The sequence below is a fragment of the Zalophus californianus genome, chromosome 8 (genome assembly GCF_009762305.2).
Source record: "Zalophus californianus isolate mZalCal1 chromosome 8, mZalCal1.pri.v2, whole genome shotgun sequence".
In the NCBI taxonomy this organism is placed as follows: domain Eukaryota; kingdom Metazoa; phylum Chordata; class Mammalia; order Carnivora; family Otariidae; genus Zalophus; species Zalophus californianus.
Genome location: NC_045602.1, coordinates 129,117,552 through 129,134,864, shown reverse-complemented (window position 1 = coordinate 129,134,864; position 17,313 = coordinate 129,117,552). Strand labels below are relative to the sequence as shown.

At 50.4% G+C, this 17,313-nt stretch overlaps 1 long non-coding RNA gene across 1 annotated transcript in view; it reads left to right on the top strand.

The window, feature by feature from the left end:
• Nucleotides 1-17,313, top strand: part of LOC113938684 — a 26,049-nt gene extending 8,736 nt beyond the window's left edge. Inside the window, exon 3 of the long non-coding RNA XR_003524939.1 lies at nt 17,193-17,313. This is a non-coding gene — a long non-coding RNA (uncharacterized LOC113938684). The remainder of the gene's footprint in view (nt 1-17,192) is intronic.

Sequence of the window (17,313 nt, the reverse complement as noted above, 5' to 3'; positions counted from 1 at the left end):
GCAGCCTTGACCAACCATGAGGACAAGAGGGCTGAGCAGAAAGTGGGAAAGAACCTGGGCCTCCAGTGGTATCACTGAGTCACTCAGCCCTGGGTGCCTACCCCTGGATTTCTAGTACAGGAGACTGACTAATGGTCAGGTTTTGTGTAACTTGCAGCTGAATGCATGCCTGATGGACCCACCACACTGTTTCTGGTTTCTGACCATATGAGATGCATTTTCTTAATGATTAAGCCAATTTGCTTTGGGTTTTCCTGTATTGCATTTGAATGCATCTTAATGAATATCTGAGTTTTGCAGTGAGTTGACTTCTGATAAACTGAGATATGCCTGATCTTGGACTTGGGTGAAATGGGGGGCAGGGGGGGCCACTCTTGTTCTCCCTGGGAAATCAGATGGTGAGACAGAGGCAGTATGATTTCCTGGGATCTTTCTGCTAGGACCAAGAGGACTAAGGACTCAGGGTCTTCTTCCACGTTAGGTATCTGTGGAGAGTTCTGACTAATGAAGGTGGTTGGATTTTTGGGTTTGAAGAGGGAGGCTAAGGTTCCAGGGGGCAGATTTACCACCTGAGGCTCTCGGCCAGAGCTGGGTCTGCCTGACTGTGGGACTGTCTTCTCTTTCTCCTTCCTGGGCTCCTGTCTTCTCATCAGTGGAATGGGATTACTCAAGATCAAAGCTTTGCAAACATTTCATTTCAAAGTAGGTAAAACCCTTTTATAGCCGAACCTTGACTTCTTGTCCAACCCATAAAAAAAGATAAAAGAGAAATTGCTCAGAGTAAGGCAGGTCAGGAAGCCTGCAGCCTCCTCCCCAGGCCCCAGGGCCCACAGGCACCTCGCTGCAATCCTGGGCTCGCCCTGAGGCTTTTAGGAAGCACCAGCTGAGGTTATCCCAAGGCCTTTGGAAAACCCTGAATCAAAGAGGGGAGTCTCTGATCTTGCAAACATCCCTCAAACGTCTTGCAGAAGACAGGCACACACTCGGCAACAGAAAACCAAACTTTCCAATGGTGCAAAAGGACAAGGAGCAGAGTCACCTCCCTCCCATCTCTGACTCACCGGCCTCCTGCCTCCCCCAGAGATGGTCTGTGCTCTTGCAGCAAATATGGACGTGTATTGCCCCCTCGCTCCTTAAAATACATGCGCGCGCACACACTGTGGTGTTCTAGAATCACTATTTGCATCTTGTGTTTCTCTGTTAACATTACATCTTGGTGGTTTTTCCAAATCCGTGCTCAGAAATCTGCTTCATTCACTTCATTGGTTGCATGATATTAGAATACTATTTCATGTACATGGCTAAAAGTCCCCTATTTTTGGGTATTCAGGTTGTTTCCAGGCTTTTACCACACCAAAGACCCCACAATGAAGCTCCCTAGGTCCGTATATGTGCGTCTTGGTGCATCTGTGTTATTTTAGACACTTGGTTTCTCTCTCTCTCTCTCTCTCTTTTTTTTTTTTTTGCTTATTAGCATTTTCAAATTTTTATTCCATGAATATGTTCCATTTGTATAATAATTAAAAAGATATGTTTACAGGCCCAGGCCTCCAACTTCAGCCAAGTTAGATAAACAGCCCCACGCATAAGCACAATTCGGAAAGAACAAAAATGGGCCTCTGCCACCGAGGCCTGTTTGGCTGGGAGGTTGTGCTTCTAGAGAGTCGTGTGCCAAGGCCCAGCCCTGCCTGCCGCGGCGCACCCTGCAGAACAGGGTCGGGGTTCGAGACCTAACCATGCCATCAACTTGCCAGGTGACTCCAGGCAAATCACTAAGCCCGGCTGGGCCATCAGAAGGGTGTTTACTGCATGCCAGGCTCTGAGCTAAGGTTGATATGGTGTCTGGGGACATTGGTGTTATCCCTACTTCTCAGATGAAGAAAAAAAGACTCAGGGGGGATGACGCACGTGCCAGTTTCCTCTAGGTCAGTCAGGGAATCACCATCCATCCAGCCCAGGGGCCCGTCCTGATTCCTCCCACCTCCCCTGAAAATATCAAATCATCCTAAAGCACCAGCAGCTCTATCCTCAAAATATAGCCCTGTCTCTCACCAAATCCTCACTGTGGCCTTTAAGACCCTCCGTGATCTGCCCCCACCAGCTTTACAATGCCATTCTCATCCCTGACCCTCTCTGCCCCATCACACACAGCTGCATTCTCAACCACAGGGCCTTTGCACTTGCTGTGTTCCCCTCTTTAGCTGCAGGTCTAGGCCCAGGTTGAGACAAGTGAGATGCCCAGGGTGAAAAGTTTAAGGAAGCACTCACTCTTAAGTGCCAACCTGCCCTTGAACGAGACCGAGAGCGAGTGTCCCCTTACATTCTGCTCACTGGGTCACTCCCTGGCATCACCCTCACCCAGCACTGCTTCCCAGACATGGTTCTTCTCATCCACGGGGTCTTGGCTTAAGTGACCTCCCCTGCTCAGAGAGACCTCCTTGACCATCTTAGTGAATGCTGTCCCCATTACCATCTGGCCTACTGCATTGTCTTGTTTCCTTCATGGCTCTTATCACAAAAGTGACTGTTTTGTGCCCATCTCTGTCCCCTGGGTTAGAAGCTCTATTGAGGGTAGGGACTGTGTTTGCCTCCTTCTCAGAATGTCTCCCCAGTGCCCGGCACTGTGCCAGCATTCAAGAGATACTCCATATATGTGTGGGATGAGTGAACGGATGAGCTGGCCAGCCCTGAAGCACGATTCGAACCCAGGTTGGCCTGATTCTAAAGTCAGTCCTCCCGTCCGTGACTGAGAAACACGGAGTTTAGATCCAATCGGCCAGGGGACCCTTGACTGTGGCCTGTGTCACAGCCTGTCCTGTATGTCTCAAGGACAGGCTGCCTAAGGAAACTTCGGGCGGGGAGGAGCTTGGCCAAGTGGAGGGGACTGCTCTCAGCTTCAGGCCTTCCTTCACGGGGCCAGCTGTGCCCCCCCGCCCTGCCCTGCCCTGTCCCATTCTAGTTTTTATTTTTAGCGGCAAGTTTTTGGGCACGGAGAACTCTCCTTAGGAAAAGTCCAACAAGAGGATGAGGGAGGCGGTTTTGAAATCCGGTGGGAAAGTAGGTCAGGCTGGGTTGCTGGCCGGGGTCCAGACGATAAGGCCTCGGTGGAAGTTTAATAACGTGAGTGGCCGTATCCATGACATAATTCATAACTGAGAGGAAATGACAATTAAGGAGCAATTGTGCAACGCGGGACAAGCCTCCTTCGCAGCTCATAAAAGCAGAGGAGGAAGAGGCAACGCTGTCATATTCTGGGGCCACTTGGGGCTCAGCCTCTGCATCGGGGGGTTCACACCCATCTACCCTTCCCTCTTTCAGGCCTCAGGGAACTGGGAGGAGACAATAAGCACATACTATGTGAGCAGATGGGCTCAGGGCTGGGGTGAGAGCCACGAAGCTGGAGTCTTGCTGTGGCTGAGAGATTCGGACACAGCTGCACCATTTTGATGTTACCTTGTCAAAATGGAGAATCGCTTTGATTATTGAATAAACTGTACAACAGACACCCCTGATCCTTATTCCATCTCCCTCCTCCCCAGTCCAGTTACTATGGATTTTCATTTCTCCTTTATACATTCTCTATTTTTTGATCTTTCCATGAGCACTCTTTGCTTTTATAACCAGTTACACACACACACACACACACACACACACACACACACACACACACACACACACCAGGATATCCACCCGGGCGCGTTTTTCCTCCTTGAACAAATCAGGTATGTGCCCACCCCAGGGCCTTTGCACTTGCTATGCCCTCTACTTAGAATGCTTTTCCCCCCAAAACATCCACAGGGCTCACCTCTCAGCTCCTTCAAGTCTTTGCTCAAATGTCATATTCCCATTGACGTCTTAGCTGACCAACCTTTTAAAAACAGCAAACCCATCTGGTGTTCTCTACCTCTCCTGTTTTATTTTTATCTGTAGCACATACTACCAATCAACCCTCTCCATCTGCTGTTCACTTATTTTATGGTCTATTTGGTCCTCAGTATATTAGCACCACAAGCAAAGGGATTTTGATCTGTCTTGTTCGCCGCTGCATCCCCAGAGCCAGGAACCATGCCTGGAACACTGTGGGTGCTCAGGAAATAATGGTGAATGAAGGAAGGAAGGAATGTTCGCTATGATTCCTGGCTTATTAAAAAGGCTGACAATGTGCTGGTTTGGTTTGGAAGGCTGCCTTAAAATGGTCCCCAGGTCAAGCCCTTCCTGGACGCTGCTGGTGGGATGAGGAGTTGAAGCAATCGGGGCTGGGGCTGTTGGCCCAGGTGTTTGCAGCTGACATTCGGTCCGAGCGGTCGGAGGGCCCTGTGAAGATTTTATCTCCTCCCTCCTCCCCGGGAGCTCTTTGGCCACTTCAGATAAGATTCTAAATGCATCGATCCGCTGACCCCGCCCATCTACGAACAGTCTCACGCGACAGCACAAGCCTCTGTACGCACAAGGGGTTCTATGCAGAGCGCGTCACAATAGTGCACATGCACGCACACACACTCAGTGCTCCCCCACACACTCAGACACACCTGACCTGGAGGTCCAGACCCTGCGACACACGCTCACATATGCATGCAATTATGCACACTCATTTTGTTATTCACACACGCAAACACACGCTTACATGCTCAAACGTGTTTGTACACACAGCACACAGATACCTACTCACACCCACACCCACATGAACACACATACACGTGCTTGCTCGCCCTCTTAAAGCTGTACATTCACACTCTCACATGCGCTTAGACATGCAGCCACCCCCACCCGCATGCACACACTCTGGCGTCCCACCCCCCGCCCCCCACCAGCATCCGCAGCCGGGTTCCCAGTCCTTCCTGAAGGTGGAGCCCTGGGGAGCCAATCCTCAGCTGTATTTTGAGAAGTGGGACAGACCGCTGGCCCTGACCCCAGTCCACCTTGGATCTCCCCATGCTGACCCCGCACTGCCAGGAAGCCACCCAGCGTGGGCAAACCGGGTTGGGGCCAGCTCCGTAAGCAGCGGGTGTGTGATGCCCACATCAGCCCTGACTGTGCCGCCTCGGGGCACGTCTGCCTGGCTCATCTGTGCCCAGGGCACCCGCCCACTTCCTCCCCATCAGAGGGCAGGCTGGTCCTGCTGACATCAGGCGGTTTCTGGGCCTGCCTGGCACCCAAAACAGAGGAAGGAAGCAATCTTCCCCAGCCGCGGGGGCCAACTGGAGGAGCCCGGGGCGCGCGCGGTGCCCTGGGCCCCGCTGTGGCCGGGCTGCCCGCCCCTCGGTTCGGAGGACGGGGCTCTCTGAATTAGCCCCCAGAGGTTGCGAGCACCTCCCCTGGCGTCCGTGAGAACAGCGACAACAGTGACTGATACTCATGGAGCTCTTCCCGTGTGTCAACCACCGCTCCGACTCCCCGTGGCCTATCTCATTAAATGCCCACCACAGCCCTACTGGTGCTCGCAGCATCCCAGCTTACACAGAAATGAGGCACAGAGAGGAGTGGGGACTGGCCACGGAGAAGGATCTGATCCCCCACTCTCCATCCCCCCGCATCCCCCGCCGCGGCTTGCACGTGTGTTATTTCTTTGGTTTGCTTGCTTGTTTTTGTGAGCCTCCAATACCCATGGCCTTGCACGGTGCATCTGTCTGAATCTCGGCAACGATCTCACGAGCTGGGCACCAGTATTAGCCCCATTTAAGAGAAGAGGAAACTGAGGCTTAAGTGACCCTACTGGGGCGGACAGCAAGGAAGGGGCAGAGCGGGGTTTGTCTCTGGGTCTGAGGGCTCTCTCTGTGATGTCAGGTCATCCCTCTACCAGGACGGGGGAGGGGAATGGGGGCTGACGGGGGCCTCGGTGGCCATAGAACGTCAGAGAAATAATAATAATACATTTATGACGACACCACTTTTGTTACTTTTTAAAATAGTGGGAAATAACGAACCTGCCCTAAAATCCATAGACATTTATGGGTTCCAGTCAATGAGTTCTGACAGATGCACTCGAGACTCAACCCCCTAAAACAAGATACAAACACTGCTACAACGAGGCTTCCCCAGGCTCCTTCCCAGGCGACGCTCGTCACCCATAGCCCCAGGTCACCACCAATCGGTGCGCCGCCAGCCCTGGGGTATGTGGGGCGGGTTCTGTCTCATCCAGAGTTTCAGAGTGAACCATGCGGTGTGTGCTCTTTGTATCTGGCATCTTCTAAGCAACATGACACCTGCAAGGTTCCCCCGTCTGCTGCAAGGATCCACAGTTAGTGTCCTTTATGGCTGAGTGGCGTCCCCCCCAGGAGAGCCTTCCCTGGCTTGCTTATCCAGCCTGCAGGGGAGGGCGTCTGGGTTTCTGACTGTTGCGAACATCCATGCACACTGAGCACCTACTTTGGGCCAATTGCGGTCCCGACCCAATGTCCTTTGCAGGCACCGTGTCTGGTAATCTCCACGCCAGGTAGATGCCACTGTCTGCACTTGGGGGCAGGAGGAAACATGGGCTCAGGGCAAGAAACCCAGAGACACACAGCTCACTGCGGCCAGGGTGGGATAGGAACACCGGGCAAGGGGCAGAAGGTGACAGGCAGGCAACCCCTGGGAATGCATGTTTAGTGGAAAGTGAGCTGGAGCAACCACAGGGATATCAGCAGGCTGCCTTTATTAGGCACCCACTATGTTTCTGGGCATGGATCCACCCATTCAGTCCTCCCAACAGCCTCTGTTATCCTGTATCTCCACTGGAGAAACTAAGGCACAAGGAGGATGAGTCATAGCTCCAGAGTCACATAGCTACTGAGGAGCGGAGCTCAATCACTCAGGCGATCAAGTCCTTTAACCAGAAGGCTATGCGGCCACAGTAGTCCTCCTATTTGGTGAGTGCCCCTAGTGGGGCTGGCTCAGGTCCTGGGCTACCCCGGAGGCATTTCCACTCACAATTACCTCCCCTCCTGTCGGGGAGCTCCCCCGGACCGGGAAGTTCAGGATCCAAGGGCCTGGAGCTGGGAGTGCAAGCGGAAAGGTTGAAGGTCAAGAGCGGGACTCTAAAGTTTATTTATTTTTTTTTAGTAATCTCTACACCTAGCGTGGGGCTTGAACCTACGACCCTGAGATCAAGAGTCACATGTTCCGACTGAGCCAGCCAGGCGCCCCAAGAGCAAGACTCTAAATAATAGCCTCTGAATCGGGCTGTGCCATTCGCCGGCTGTGTGACCTTTGATCAGTCACTTAACCTCTCTGAGCTTCCTTTCCTTATCTGTAAAATCAAAGATGATGGCGATGACGACCTCAGGAGGATGCAGTGAGTACAGCATGGTATTATTAGAGCTGACATTTACCTACATTTTCCTCCACGGTAGCCTTGCAAAGCACACGCTGTTTAATCCCCATTTTACAGATGAAGACACTGTGTCTCTAAATATCGTCCCCATGGCAAAAATCTCCACACATACATCTTCTGCCAGGATGTCTCACCTGAACTCAGGCTTGACTATCCAGCTGCCACTCAACATGCCTAATCAACAACTCAGACATCCAGGTAAGAAATAGAACTTCTTACCCTCCCACACGACCCCGCCCTTCCTGCAGCCTTCTTGGCTCTGGAAAACGCCACCTCTATCTTTCTGGGGGCTCGGGCCAAACCCTTGAGTGTCCTTACCGACTTCTCTGTGTCTCTAACCCCCAAACCCCCTTCATCCCAACCATCAGTCTTCAGAAGGCAGCCCCACCCGGGCGTGAGTCACCCAGTGCTTACGTGGATTATGACATTGCCTTCCAAACTATCTCCCCCTTTCTGCCATTTCTCCCTAACCAAAGGAAGTCAGATCGTGTCTCTTCTCTGTTCAACACCCTCCTGGGGCTCCCAGAGTGTTACCCAGAGTAAAAGACAAGGTCCTGACAGTGGTCCCTGGGTCCTGCCTGGTCGGCCCCCACCTTGACTCTCTGACCACTCCCCTCCAGCCACACTGGCCAGCTCCCTACCCCTGGAACTTACCAGGCAGGCTGCAGCCCCAGGGCCTTTGTACTTGCTATTCCTTTTGCCTGAGACTCTCTTCCCAAGAGATAACAACATGGCTCCTCTCTCACTTCCTTCGGGTCTTCACTCAGATGTGAATGTATCCAGGAGCTTCCCTGACAACCCCATTGCAATGAATAAGCCCCTTTCACCAGCACTCCTTGCCCCCCTTTCTCTCCAGGGCATCCGTCACCAACTGACATGTGGAATTTTAAGTTTTGTTAATATCGTCATCATGACCAGTTTTGAAGTCTCTGCCCACTGTGCTGTACAAGGGTGGGATTGCTCTGGAATGTCCATGGCAGCACCCTCAGCACCTCCATGTCTGGTTCGAAGAGCCTGCTCAATAAATATTTGTCAGATGCACGAAGGGGGATCAGAAGGGGTTAACTGACCTCCCAGGCCATCAGGTTAGGACATGTTATAGCCAGGACTGAACCCGGGGTCCATGTCCCAAACTGTGTCCTTAATCTCCCAAGGCCTGGTTCCCAAGTCAGCACCCCAGAGATGCTGGGTGGCTGTCAGTGCCATGATTTTTAGGGCGATGTGCCCATCCTTCCCCACCCACAAGGGAAGACTAGGGTGCAAAAGGGAGAGGTCAGGCTGACTGTGGCCTCCAGCCAGTAGGAGGTGACTCATCAACCCCATGATGACAGGTGACATTCCATCCTCTTCCCTAGGGGACTTTGGCCCGAGATAAAGGGAGCCCTGCTTCTGGGAAGCAGGAGGACAAACTGGTGGGAGAGGTGGCTGGGCCGCTGCTTGGGGGATTGCATGCCTCAGCCGGGGGGGGGGCCACAGGGTCCAGGGATGAAGTGGGGACAGCCCAGGTTAGATTGGCCAGATGGATTCCCGAGCCTCCCTTCCAAGATCAGAGATGTGGAGTCCTCTTACCAGGAAAATGGAGCGAAATTTCCCCTGTGAAGTCAGCACCCCAGCCTCTACGTCAGGCACCCAGGGGGAAAGCGTCTTGGCGACCTTCCATTTACCCCCAGCATTTTTGCATGGGTCAGAAGGACTTGAGCCAGTCGGCACACACATCTTGAAAAGGAATTTCAAGGGGCCCCAGACTCTAGCCAGATAGGCTATATTTGATATAGATCTTAGTTTTTAAAAATCCTAACCATACAAATAATACTTGAATGCAGTTCGTTGCAAAAAAGCGCAAGCAACACACTTCCTACTATAGGTTTCCTGCCTCCCTAGGATTGCCTTTGGCCTCAAGTAACAAATAACAGTGGTTTTGCCAGCAGGAGATTCCATGTTTCTTGTCTGAAAGGAATTCCAGAGGTGGATTCATTTAGGGACATCATCAATGAGCAGCTTCCCAGTCTCCCACGTTGATACATGACTTTCAAGCCCATAGCTCAAGTGGGCTGCTTCCCTGTCTGGCATTGTCCACTCAGCCCAGGCAAGAGGACAGGGAAGGGGCGAAGGGCGTGCCAACCGAGGCCCCGCTTTGATCAAGACATGGTAGCTTTTCCAAAGTTTCACGTGGTAAATTTCCAGTCACTTCTCATTGACCAGAATCAGGTCACGTGGCTACCCCCTTGTACTCGCGTGCCTGCAAGAGGAGTTGGGGAGGTGATTCGTTTGCTTGAACCCATTGCCATCCCCTTCAGAATCAGGGTCCTATTAGGGAGAAAACGGGGTGGTGGATGATGGGCAAGCACCATTGGATCTGCCTCGGATTTGCTCTGTGTTAACTGCATGGGGACAGGCTATAAATGTGGTTTGTACCTTGCTTTTTTTTTCACCTAACAATAGGCGTTTAGAGATTTACCTTATCCTAACGTTGATCTGCTGTGTAGTATTCCATGGGATGGATGTACCACAGTTGATTTACCTAATCCCATGTTCATGGAAATTTAGCTTTTCCCCCCAAAATGTTCACCATTCTAAGCAATGCCTCAGTGGATGTTGGCCTCATGCAGCACTCTTGATGCCCAGATGCGTTGTTACAAAACTAGAACGCTCAGGTAGAGAAGCGTGTCCATTTAAAATCCTGGAAGTGTTCCCAAATCAACACCAGGGTTTTGCCAGTTTATACTCCCTTTGACTGTGTACTGAGAGGACCTGCTTCCTGCACACTCACCAGCCAGGATATTGTCACTAAGATTCTTTTTTTCCCATTGAGATGGGGGTAAAAAAATCATTCTTGTCACAATTTGCATTTCCATGATTAGTATGGAGGTACTATCTGATTATCATATTATGTACTTATCATATTATCATTTATGTATTGGTTATCTGTATTTTCTGATGTATTAATTTGCCTTTTTTTTTTTTTTGAGAGAGAGAGAGAGGGAGCAGGGGGAGGATCAGAGGGGGAGGGAGAGAGAGAATCGTAAGCAGACTCCACACTGAGCGCGGAGTCCTACATGGGGCTTGATCCCACGACCCTGAGATCATGACCTGAGCTGAAATCAAGAGTCGGATGCTTAACCGACTGAGCCACCCCGATGCTCTTTCTGTTAATTTGCCTTTTTAAATCATCTGGTCATTGTTTTCTATTGAGCTGTTGTTTTCCTTCCTGATAGGCATGAGACCTTTTTTATTCTAGCTATATAAATCCTTTTTTCAAAAAATCAACTTTATTCAGGTATAGTTTATGTACAATAAACTGCATCCGTTTAAGGCAGGGTTTCTCAGTCTTGGCACAATGGACATTTTGGGTTTGATACTATTTTGGGGGCCTGCTGTGCATCATGGGATACTGTCAGCATCCTTGGCTTCTACCCCTAGGTGCCATTAGCATGTCCCCTGCCCGTCATGACAACCACAAACGTTTCAGGACGTTGGTAAATCCCTCCTGGGGGGCAAAGTCATCCTTGGTTGGAAGCTCTCATTTCAAGTGCACAGCTGTTGAGCTCTGAGAGATGTGTGCCCCCAAGAACCTACTACTACCTTCAGGAACTTCATATTTAGGTAGCAAATATGTCCCTCAGCCCGAGGCTTGGCTTCAAATCCAAGACCTGCCCCTTCCTATTGGAATGACCCCAGTAGCGTTGCTACGTGACTCTGAAACCTCAGTTTCCCCAGCTGTGAAATGGGGATGATAATTCTGACCAGGCAGTGATTTGTGATAGTTGAAGGACCAATGCTGTGGCTGACACGTAGGAGCTGCTCAAAAATGCTAATTCCCCTGTCCTTCTGCACTAAGTACGTATTCATCTAGTCAGTGCATACTCCCTGAGCACCTGCTATGCGCCAGGCCCTTTGCTAGACTCTGGACACAGTGGAGACCAAGACAGCCAGGGTCTCTGTGCTCAGCTCGGGGAGAGAGACAGTAAATGAGCAAACAAAGGATGCGTGAGAGCGATGTTTGTAAAATGGTCTTATGATGCTGCTGATCGGTGCCAAGCCATCAGTCAGATGATGCAGTGATGCAGCCGCCTGGGTGAGCCGTGGCTTTTTGGGGAGAGCGAGAGGAGGAGCTGGAGCAGCAAGGAAGGGCGATCTGGGCAGAGGGAACAGCAGCATGAAGGTAGTGAAGCTGGAACCAGCCGGACACATCTGAGAAGAGCAGTGGTGGCCGGGACAGAGCCATCACGGGGAGGAACAGAGGTGAGACTCAAGGTCAGAGAGGTAAAGAGGTGGGGGCAGAACATGCAGGGCCTTGGCGACTGCGGATGAGAGTTCTGGGTTATTCTAACATGCATTGAGAAGCCACTGCACAGCTGTTAGCTGGGGAGAGACGCGAGTCCCTCATTCACCCAACGTTGAGCTCTCGCTCTGCCTCCTTACCCTGGAGGAGACACATGGGATCATGGTGTGCCAGTTCTCCAGGCCTCTGCCTGGATCTCCTCAATAGTACCCTATGAAGGACACAAATAACCAGCTTTTCTCTAGAGGGACCCAAGGCCTCAAAGCCCCATTTCCCATCCATGTCTTACACCAACCCTGAGAAGCCACTCGGGGCTATGGGTGCCTATTTGACAGATAGGAAAGCTGAGGTGAAGCTACACAGAGGGGAAGCACCAAGATGGGCCTTGAACCCAAGGCTCTTGCTGCTAAACCTGCTTCTCCTTAATCCCTCGAAGCCCTTAGGGTGGAGGGGGAGGGAAGGATGTTCTCCCCCTTCTTTAGATGCCCCATGGAGCAGGGGCTCGCGTCCACAGTGCCCGTATCAGGCAAGGCTCCTGGGCTGCCCACAGGGGAGGAGAGCCCTACCCACCCCCTCAGGAAAGCAGGGAAGGGCAAGTGCTCGGGTTTGGGCCCAAAGCCAGATAAAGCTGCGGCAAGGCAGGAAACGCGGTGGGCCCAGAGCCAGGTGGGATTAGGGTTTGGGACCTGCCCCACCTGTGGGGCACCCATGGCGCTTCCTCCTTCTGGCTATGGACTCTACACTGTTTCTGTGCCAGTGCCCGGGATTCCCTTGGCTACCCCATCAGGTGGGGTCTCGCAGCCCCAGACCCAGCATCTGTTGGGATTCTGCCGGGCCAAGCTAGCCTCACTGGCCCCCCCTGTCACCTGGACCAGGCTGGGAGTCCCAGGATCTTAGGTGCAACAGGAGCCCAGAATACGTGTGTGGAACTGAACTGGGGGCGTGCCTCAGGTTCTCCAGTTTGCACTTCCAGCCTCTGCCGTTTCTTCTCGTTTGCTGTGTGCCAGGGATGTTGCTCGTGGCTGGGGATGAAACAGGGACCGCCATGCCCGGTCCCCTCCCTCAGGGAGCTGGCCGCCTCGCACCAAGCAGGGAACACTGTGCTCGGTGCTGAGGGTGAGTGTGGCAGGGCCCACCAGCATCCACTGTCCTCCATCATCTCTTTCCTCAGAAGGAGAGAATTCTGGAGGGTTAGCAGGGCACATGCTGCCCAAGGAGGGGTTATACTTCTCAGCCTCCTTTGCAGTTAGGTGGAGTCCTATGACTAAGTTCTGGCCAAGGGAATGTAAGTAGAAGTGATGTGAACCCACTTCTGGGTCCTGCCCTTAAAAGTAATGACACTTTCTCTCTTCCTGCTGAGCGGAACGTGGACGTGTGATGGAGGGGCTTGGGAGCCATTCTGGACCTCACTTGGAGGCTGTGGAGGGCAGAGAACTAGATCGAAAGAACCAGCGTTTCTAGAATGAACTTGCAGAGCTAAAGCAACTCACCAACCTTGAACCTTCCACCTCCATGCTGGAAATGATGTTCTGTCCCATCGAGCCACTGCCGATCTCCATTATAGTGGCTCAGATGGTAGCCTGCCCGATACGGAGGAGCAAACACATGTTGTTGGGAGGGCCTCAGAGGTGTTTAACCTGGCCTTGCGCGGATAGGTGTGGAGAGCTTCCTAGAGGAGGCAACTTTTAAATGAAGTCTTGACAATGAGGAGGAGGATTTTTCTAGACAAAATTTCCAGGCAGAGACATAGCATCTGGGCAAATCTAAAGGGGTGAGGGAGAACACGGGGCTTTCAAGGCACCTAAAGAAGCTGAGGGTGGCTGGAGTGTAGAGAGGAGGCACGGGGGCAGAAGAAGATGGGGCGGGGGCGGTGCAGGATCCACTCCCAAGGGCCTGGAAAAGCCACATTAAAGCATTTGGATTTAGGCCTGAAGGTACAGGGGAGCCATGGGAGGCTCGAGGCAGGAGGGGGAGGTGATTTGAAAGCTCTCTCCGGCGATGGGGTGAGGAATGGATTTTTTTTTTCGTTTATTTGAAAAAGCTGAAGCTCTGCGATGTGCCAGGCACTGAGGATTATCAGTGAACAAAACAGACTTGGTTCCTACCGCGTGGAGTTTGCAGCCTGGTGGGGTGAGGCATGAGTCACATAATCGCACACATAAATACGAAGTGTGGTATGGTCAAGGCAGGGAGGTGTGCAAGGCTGTGAGGGAACGCAATGTGGGGGGGTACCTGGAGGAGTGAGGGGAGCTTCCCTGAGAAAGGCGATGGGGACCAGCGGCGGGAAGAATTCCAGGCAGAGGGAAGAGCGCAGAGGGCAGCACGGGGAACAGGGAGGGGCAGGCGGAAGATGATGGCAGACGTGGAGACAGTCAAGCGCAGATGGTGAGAGAGAGCAGGGAGTCTCGAGGGCCAGCCAGCTTCCAGCTTGAGCGAGGTGGCCGACAACAGAGGCTGAGGACGGGGAAGTGATTTGAAGAGAAGACCCTGAGTTCAAATATGGCGTGTTGGACTTGACATCCCTATGGGCCATCCAAAGTGGAGATGGTGAGCCAGTGGTTGGATACAGGGGTCTGGTGCACAGAGGGGCTCCCTGGTCAGTTGTGCTGCCCTCCCAGGCCAGAGCTTGCCAAGTGCTGGCCTTTGGGGCACCTAATATATGCCAGGAACTATTCTTCTGGTAGACACAGTGATTGCCCACTCACATCCTCTTTGCTGGCAGGATCCAGTTTTGCTGGATGTGCATCTATCCAGGGTCTCGGGGGCAGGGGCCATGCCCCTCCCCAGCCTCAGAGTGAGTTAGAATGGGTCTGAGCCAGTTGTGGGAATTCTCACTTCTCTCACCAGTGGTTGGTTTGGAATTGGGCACGTGATGTAATCTTGGCCAATGAGAAGTCTGCAGGGGGGCTTCTGGGAATGATCTTCTTCCTCATAAAAGGAGACCCACGGCAGGAGGAGGAGATGCCCCTCCTCCTCTTTGCTTGATGCTCTTAGGTCTGTATGTGATGCCTGGAGCTGTAGCAGCTACCTTGAAACCATAAGGACACACATCCATAAAGTGCTAGGTGGGAAATGGAAAGAATGTGAGTTTTTGTTGACACCTTCCAATTAAACAACCTTTTTAGATAAAATTATGAATCTCCCTTCCCCTGTTTCTTCTTTTTCTTTTTGCTTCTCCGAAGGTGACTGACAGCAGTGGCTGATTTAGTTATGCTGCTAATTTACTTCCAAAGTTTTGTTTAGCACCTTAGAAATATCTTTTCTTAACGTTTCTTTTTCGCCACCTTTAGGCAAGCGTTCTATTCCTTGTGGCTGAACTCATTCTGATTGATAAAGTGCTTCATTATGCATTCTCTCGTGTAACCCTCTCAATGACCCTCTGAGATGGACACTACTATTGTAGCCCATTTTACAAAAACAAGAAACAGAGGCTCAGGGCAGGTGAGTGAGGTTCCCAAGATCACAAGTTACACAGCTGGGATTTGAGTCCAGGCTGGTCTGATTGGAGAGTGCAACTGGGCTAATGCTACACTCTCCTTTTAAAAGTCTTTCCCTTAACATGTTTTAGTAGGAAGCCATAGCTCTGTTCTTATTTTTCCCTGGAAAACTGTGATTATGGTTGGTGGGAAATTTAGAGTGGGCTGCGTTTCTCTGTACATAGTTAATGGCTTTGATTATATGTTTCTGGCTTCTTCATTCTGAGAAAGGCAACCATTGGTTGTACAATATAATCAAATCATTTCTTATGTAAACAGCCGTCTGGCACAGAGTCAGCGGCAGTTCCATCGGCGGGAAGGTGAAAATGAAACTGTGCTCCCAGCTCCGGAAAGCAATCTGCTATTCAGCAGGAAAAGATCAAGGGTTAATGACACGGAGTTGGGCAAAGGCTGCTCTGTGGCTCTGAGCATTATCAGGAGGCGGGAACAAAGAATGGTTGTTAAATGGGTTTGTTACAAAAGTTATTTCCTAATGTAATTCATGAAATGCTTGCCAGAACATTAGGCACATCCTTCGAAAGCACAAGGGAACAAAAAAAAAAAAAAAAAAAGAAAGAAGAAAGAAAGAAAGAAAAAAGAAAGGAAGGAAGAAAAGAAGGCTTCTAATGTCAACAGTTATAAAACTCTTAGAAAGGGTTAATATCTTTAATATACAAAGAGTTCTTGCAAAACAATAAGAAAAGGTACACACCTTATTATAAAATGGACTATTCACAAATAAAGAAATACAAAAGGCAGGCAATCCTATGAAGGCAAGATCCACCCTGTCAGTAATCAAGGAAAGGGAAATAAAAGCTGCAATGATATGTCATTTTCCACCTATCAAATTGGCATAGAATGGCAGTGTGCACCATGACATCCAACGGGCAGGAATTTCAAAGCAACCCAGAAATTTAGCTTTGGGGCATTTACCCTGAGGATATGATGGGCCAAACATCCTCCATGGACAAGGGTGTTCCTTATAGCAATGTTTATAACAGTGAAGAACTGGGGGAAGAAACCCAAAACGCTACACTATGGAGGACTCGCTAAGAAAACTTAATTAAATACTATATTAAAAATTAAATTGCATTAAATAAATATGAAAATTGTATTACATTGTCATAAAGTACTAATAAAAATGGCAATCTAGAAAAATGCCACAACGTATGGTAGAGAAAAAAATGCTCACACGCACATTCTAATTTGTACTAAGTTGTGCGTGCTTTGGCACATGTTATCAAAGAGAGTGTTCTACAGGAGGTTTACTGAAATGTCAGCAGTGTTTATTTCTGGGTGGTAGGATTTTCAGTAATTTGTCCTTTAAGTCAGACTTTCTCAGCCTTGGCACTATTGACACTTGGAGCCAGATAATGTTTTGTTTCAAGGGACTGTCCTGGGATGCTTAGCAGCATCTCTGGCCTCTCCCCACCAGATGCCAGCAGCACCCCCACCCCCAAAAAACAACGCAAACTGCATCCAGACATTACCACGGGTCTCCTAAGGAGCAAAACCACTCTCCGTTGAAAACCACTGTTTCAAATACTTTTCTACATTATTTAAATATTTTAGCAGCAAGCACGTATTGTTATCATAATCAGAAAAACAAACAGTTTTAAAAAACATTCGGTAAAGTCATTTGTGGCTTTGTGAATTGGCTGTGGGTTCGGTCGATGGAATTCAATCAGAGAGCAGAAAAATCTGTTATCTTGCCTTTGATACAAGGTTCTGGTGAAATATCTAGACATTGGCAACGTTTTCCCTGGACTGGGAAATTTGTTCTTCACTCAAAGAACAAATTCTCCAGATTTTAATATAATTAAGCTCCGGGAGTGGGTGTTTTGACTCTCTTGCCCCCTTCTCTTGGTGACTACTCTAATTTGAGAGAGTAGCCACACCTCGCATGCAGCCCTCCTTTTGAGGGGAGCTAACTCTCTCTGGCTCCAAACATAAGCTAATTTTCTAAATCTCACCGTCCAACTGTGGCTACTGTGTCAGGGATGGACACGGAACCAGTTTGGTCCCTTGAGTCTAGAGGACACTCAGTGTTTTGGGCTTCTGGAAAAGATGCATTCCAAGTACTCTTAAAAGCCACTCAAAGAGATCTTCTTCATCTTAACAGAATGAGGCCTGGAATTGCTGTACCCATTTTAACACCATGAAGAAAACCAGCTAGAGGAAAAAAATCAACACACAGGATCACACAACTGGGTGAAACACAGAGGAAAAGAGCTAGAGCCCTG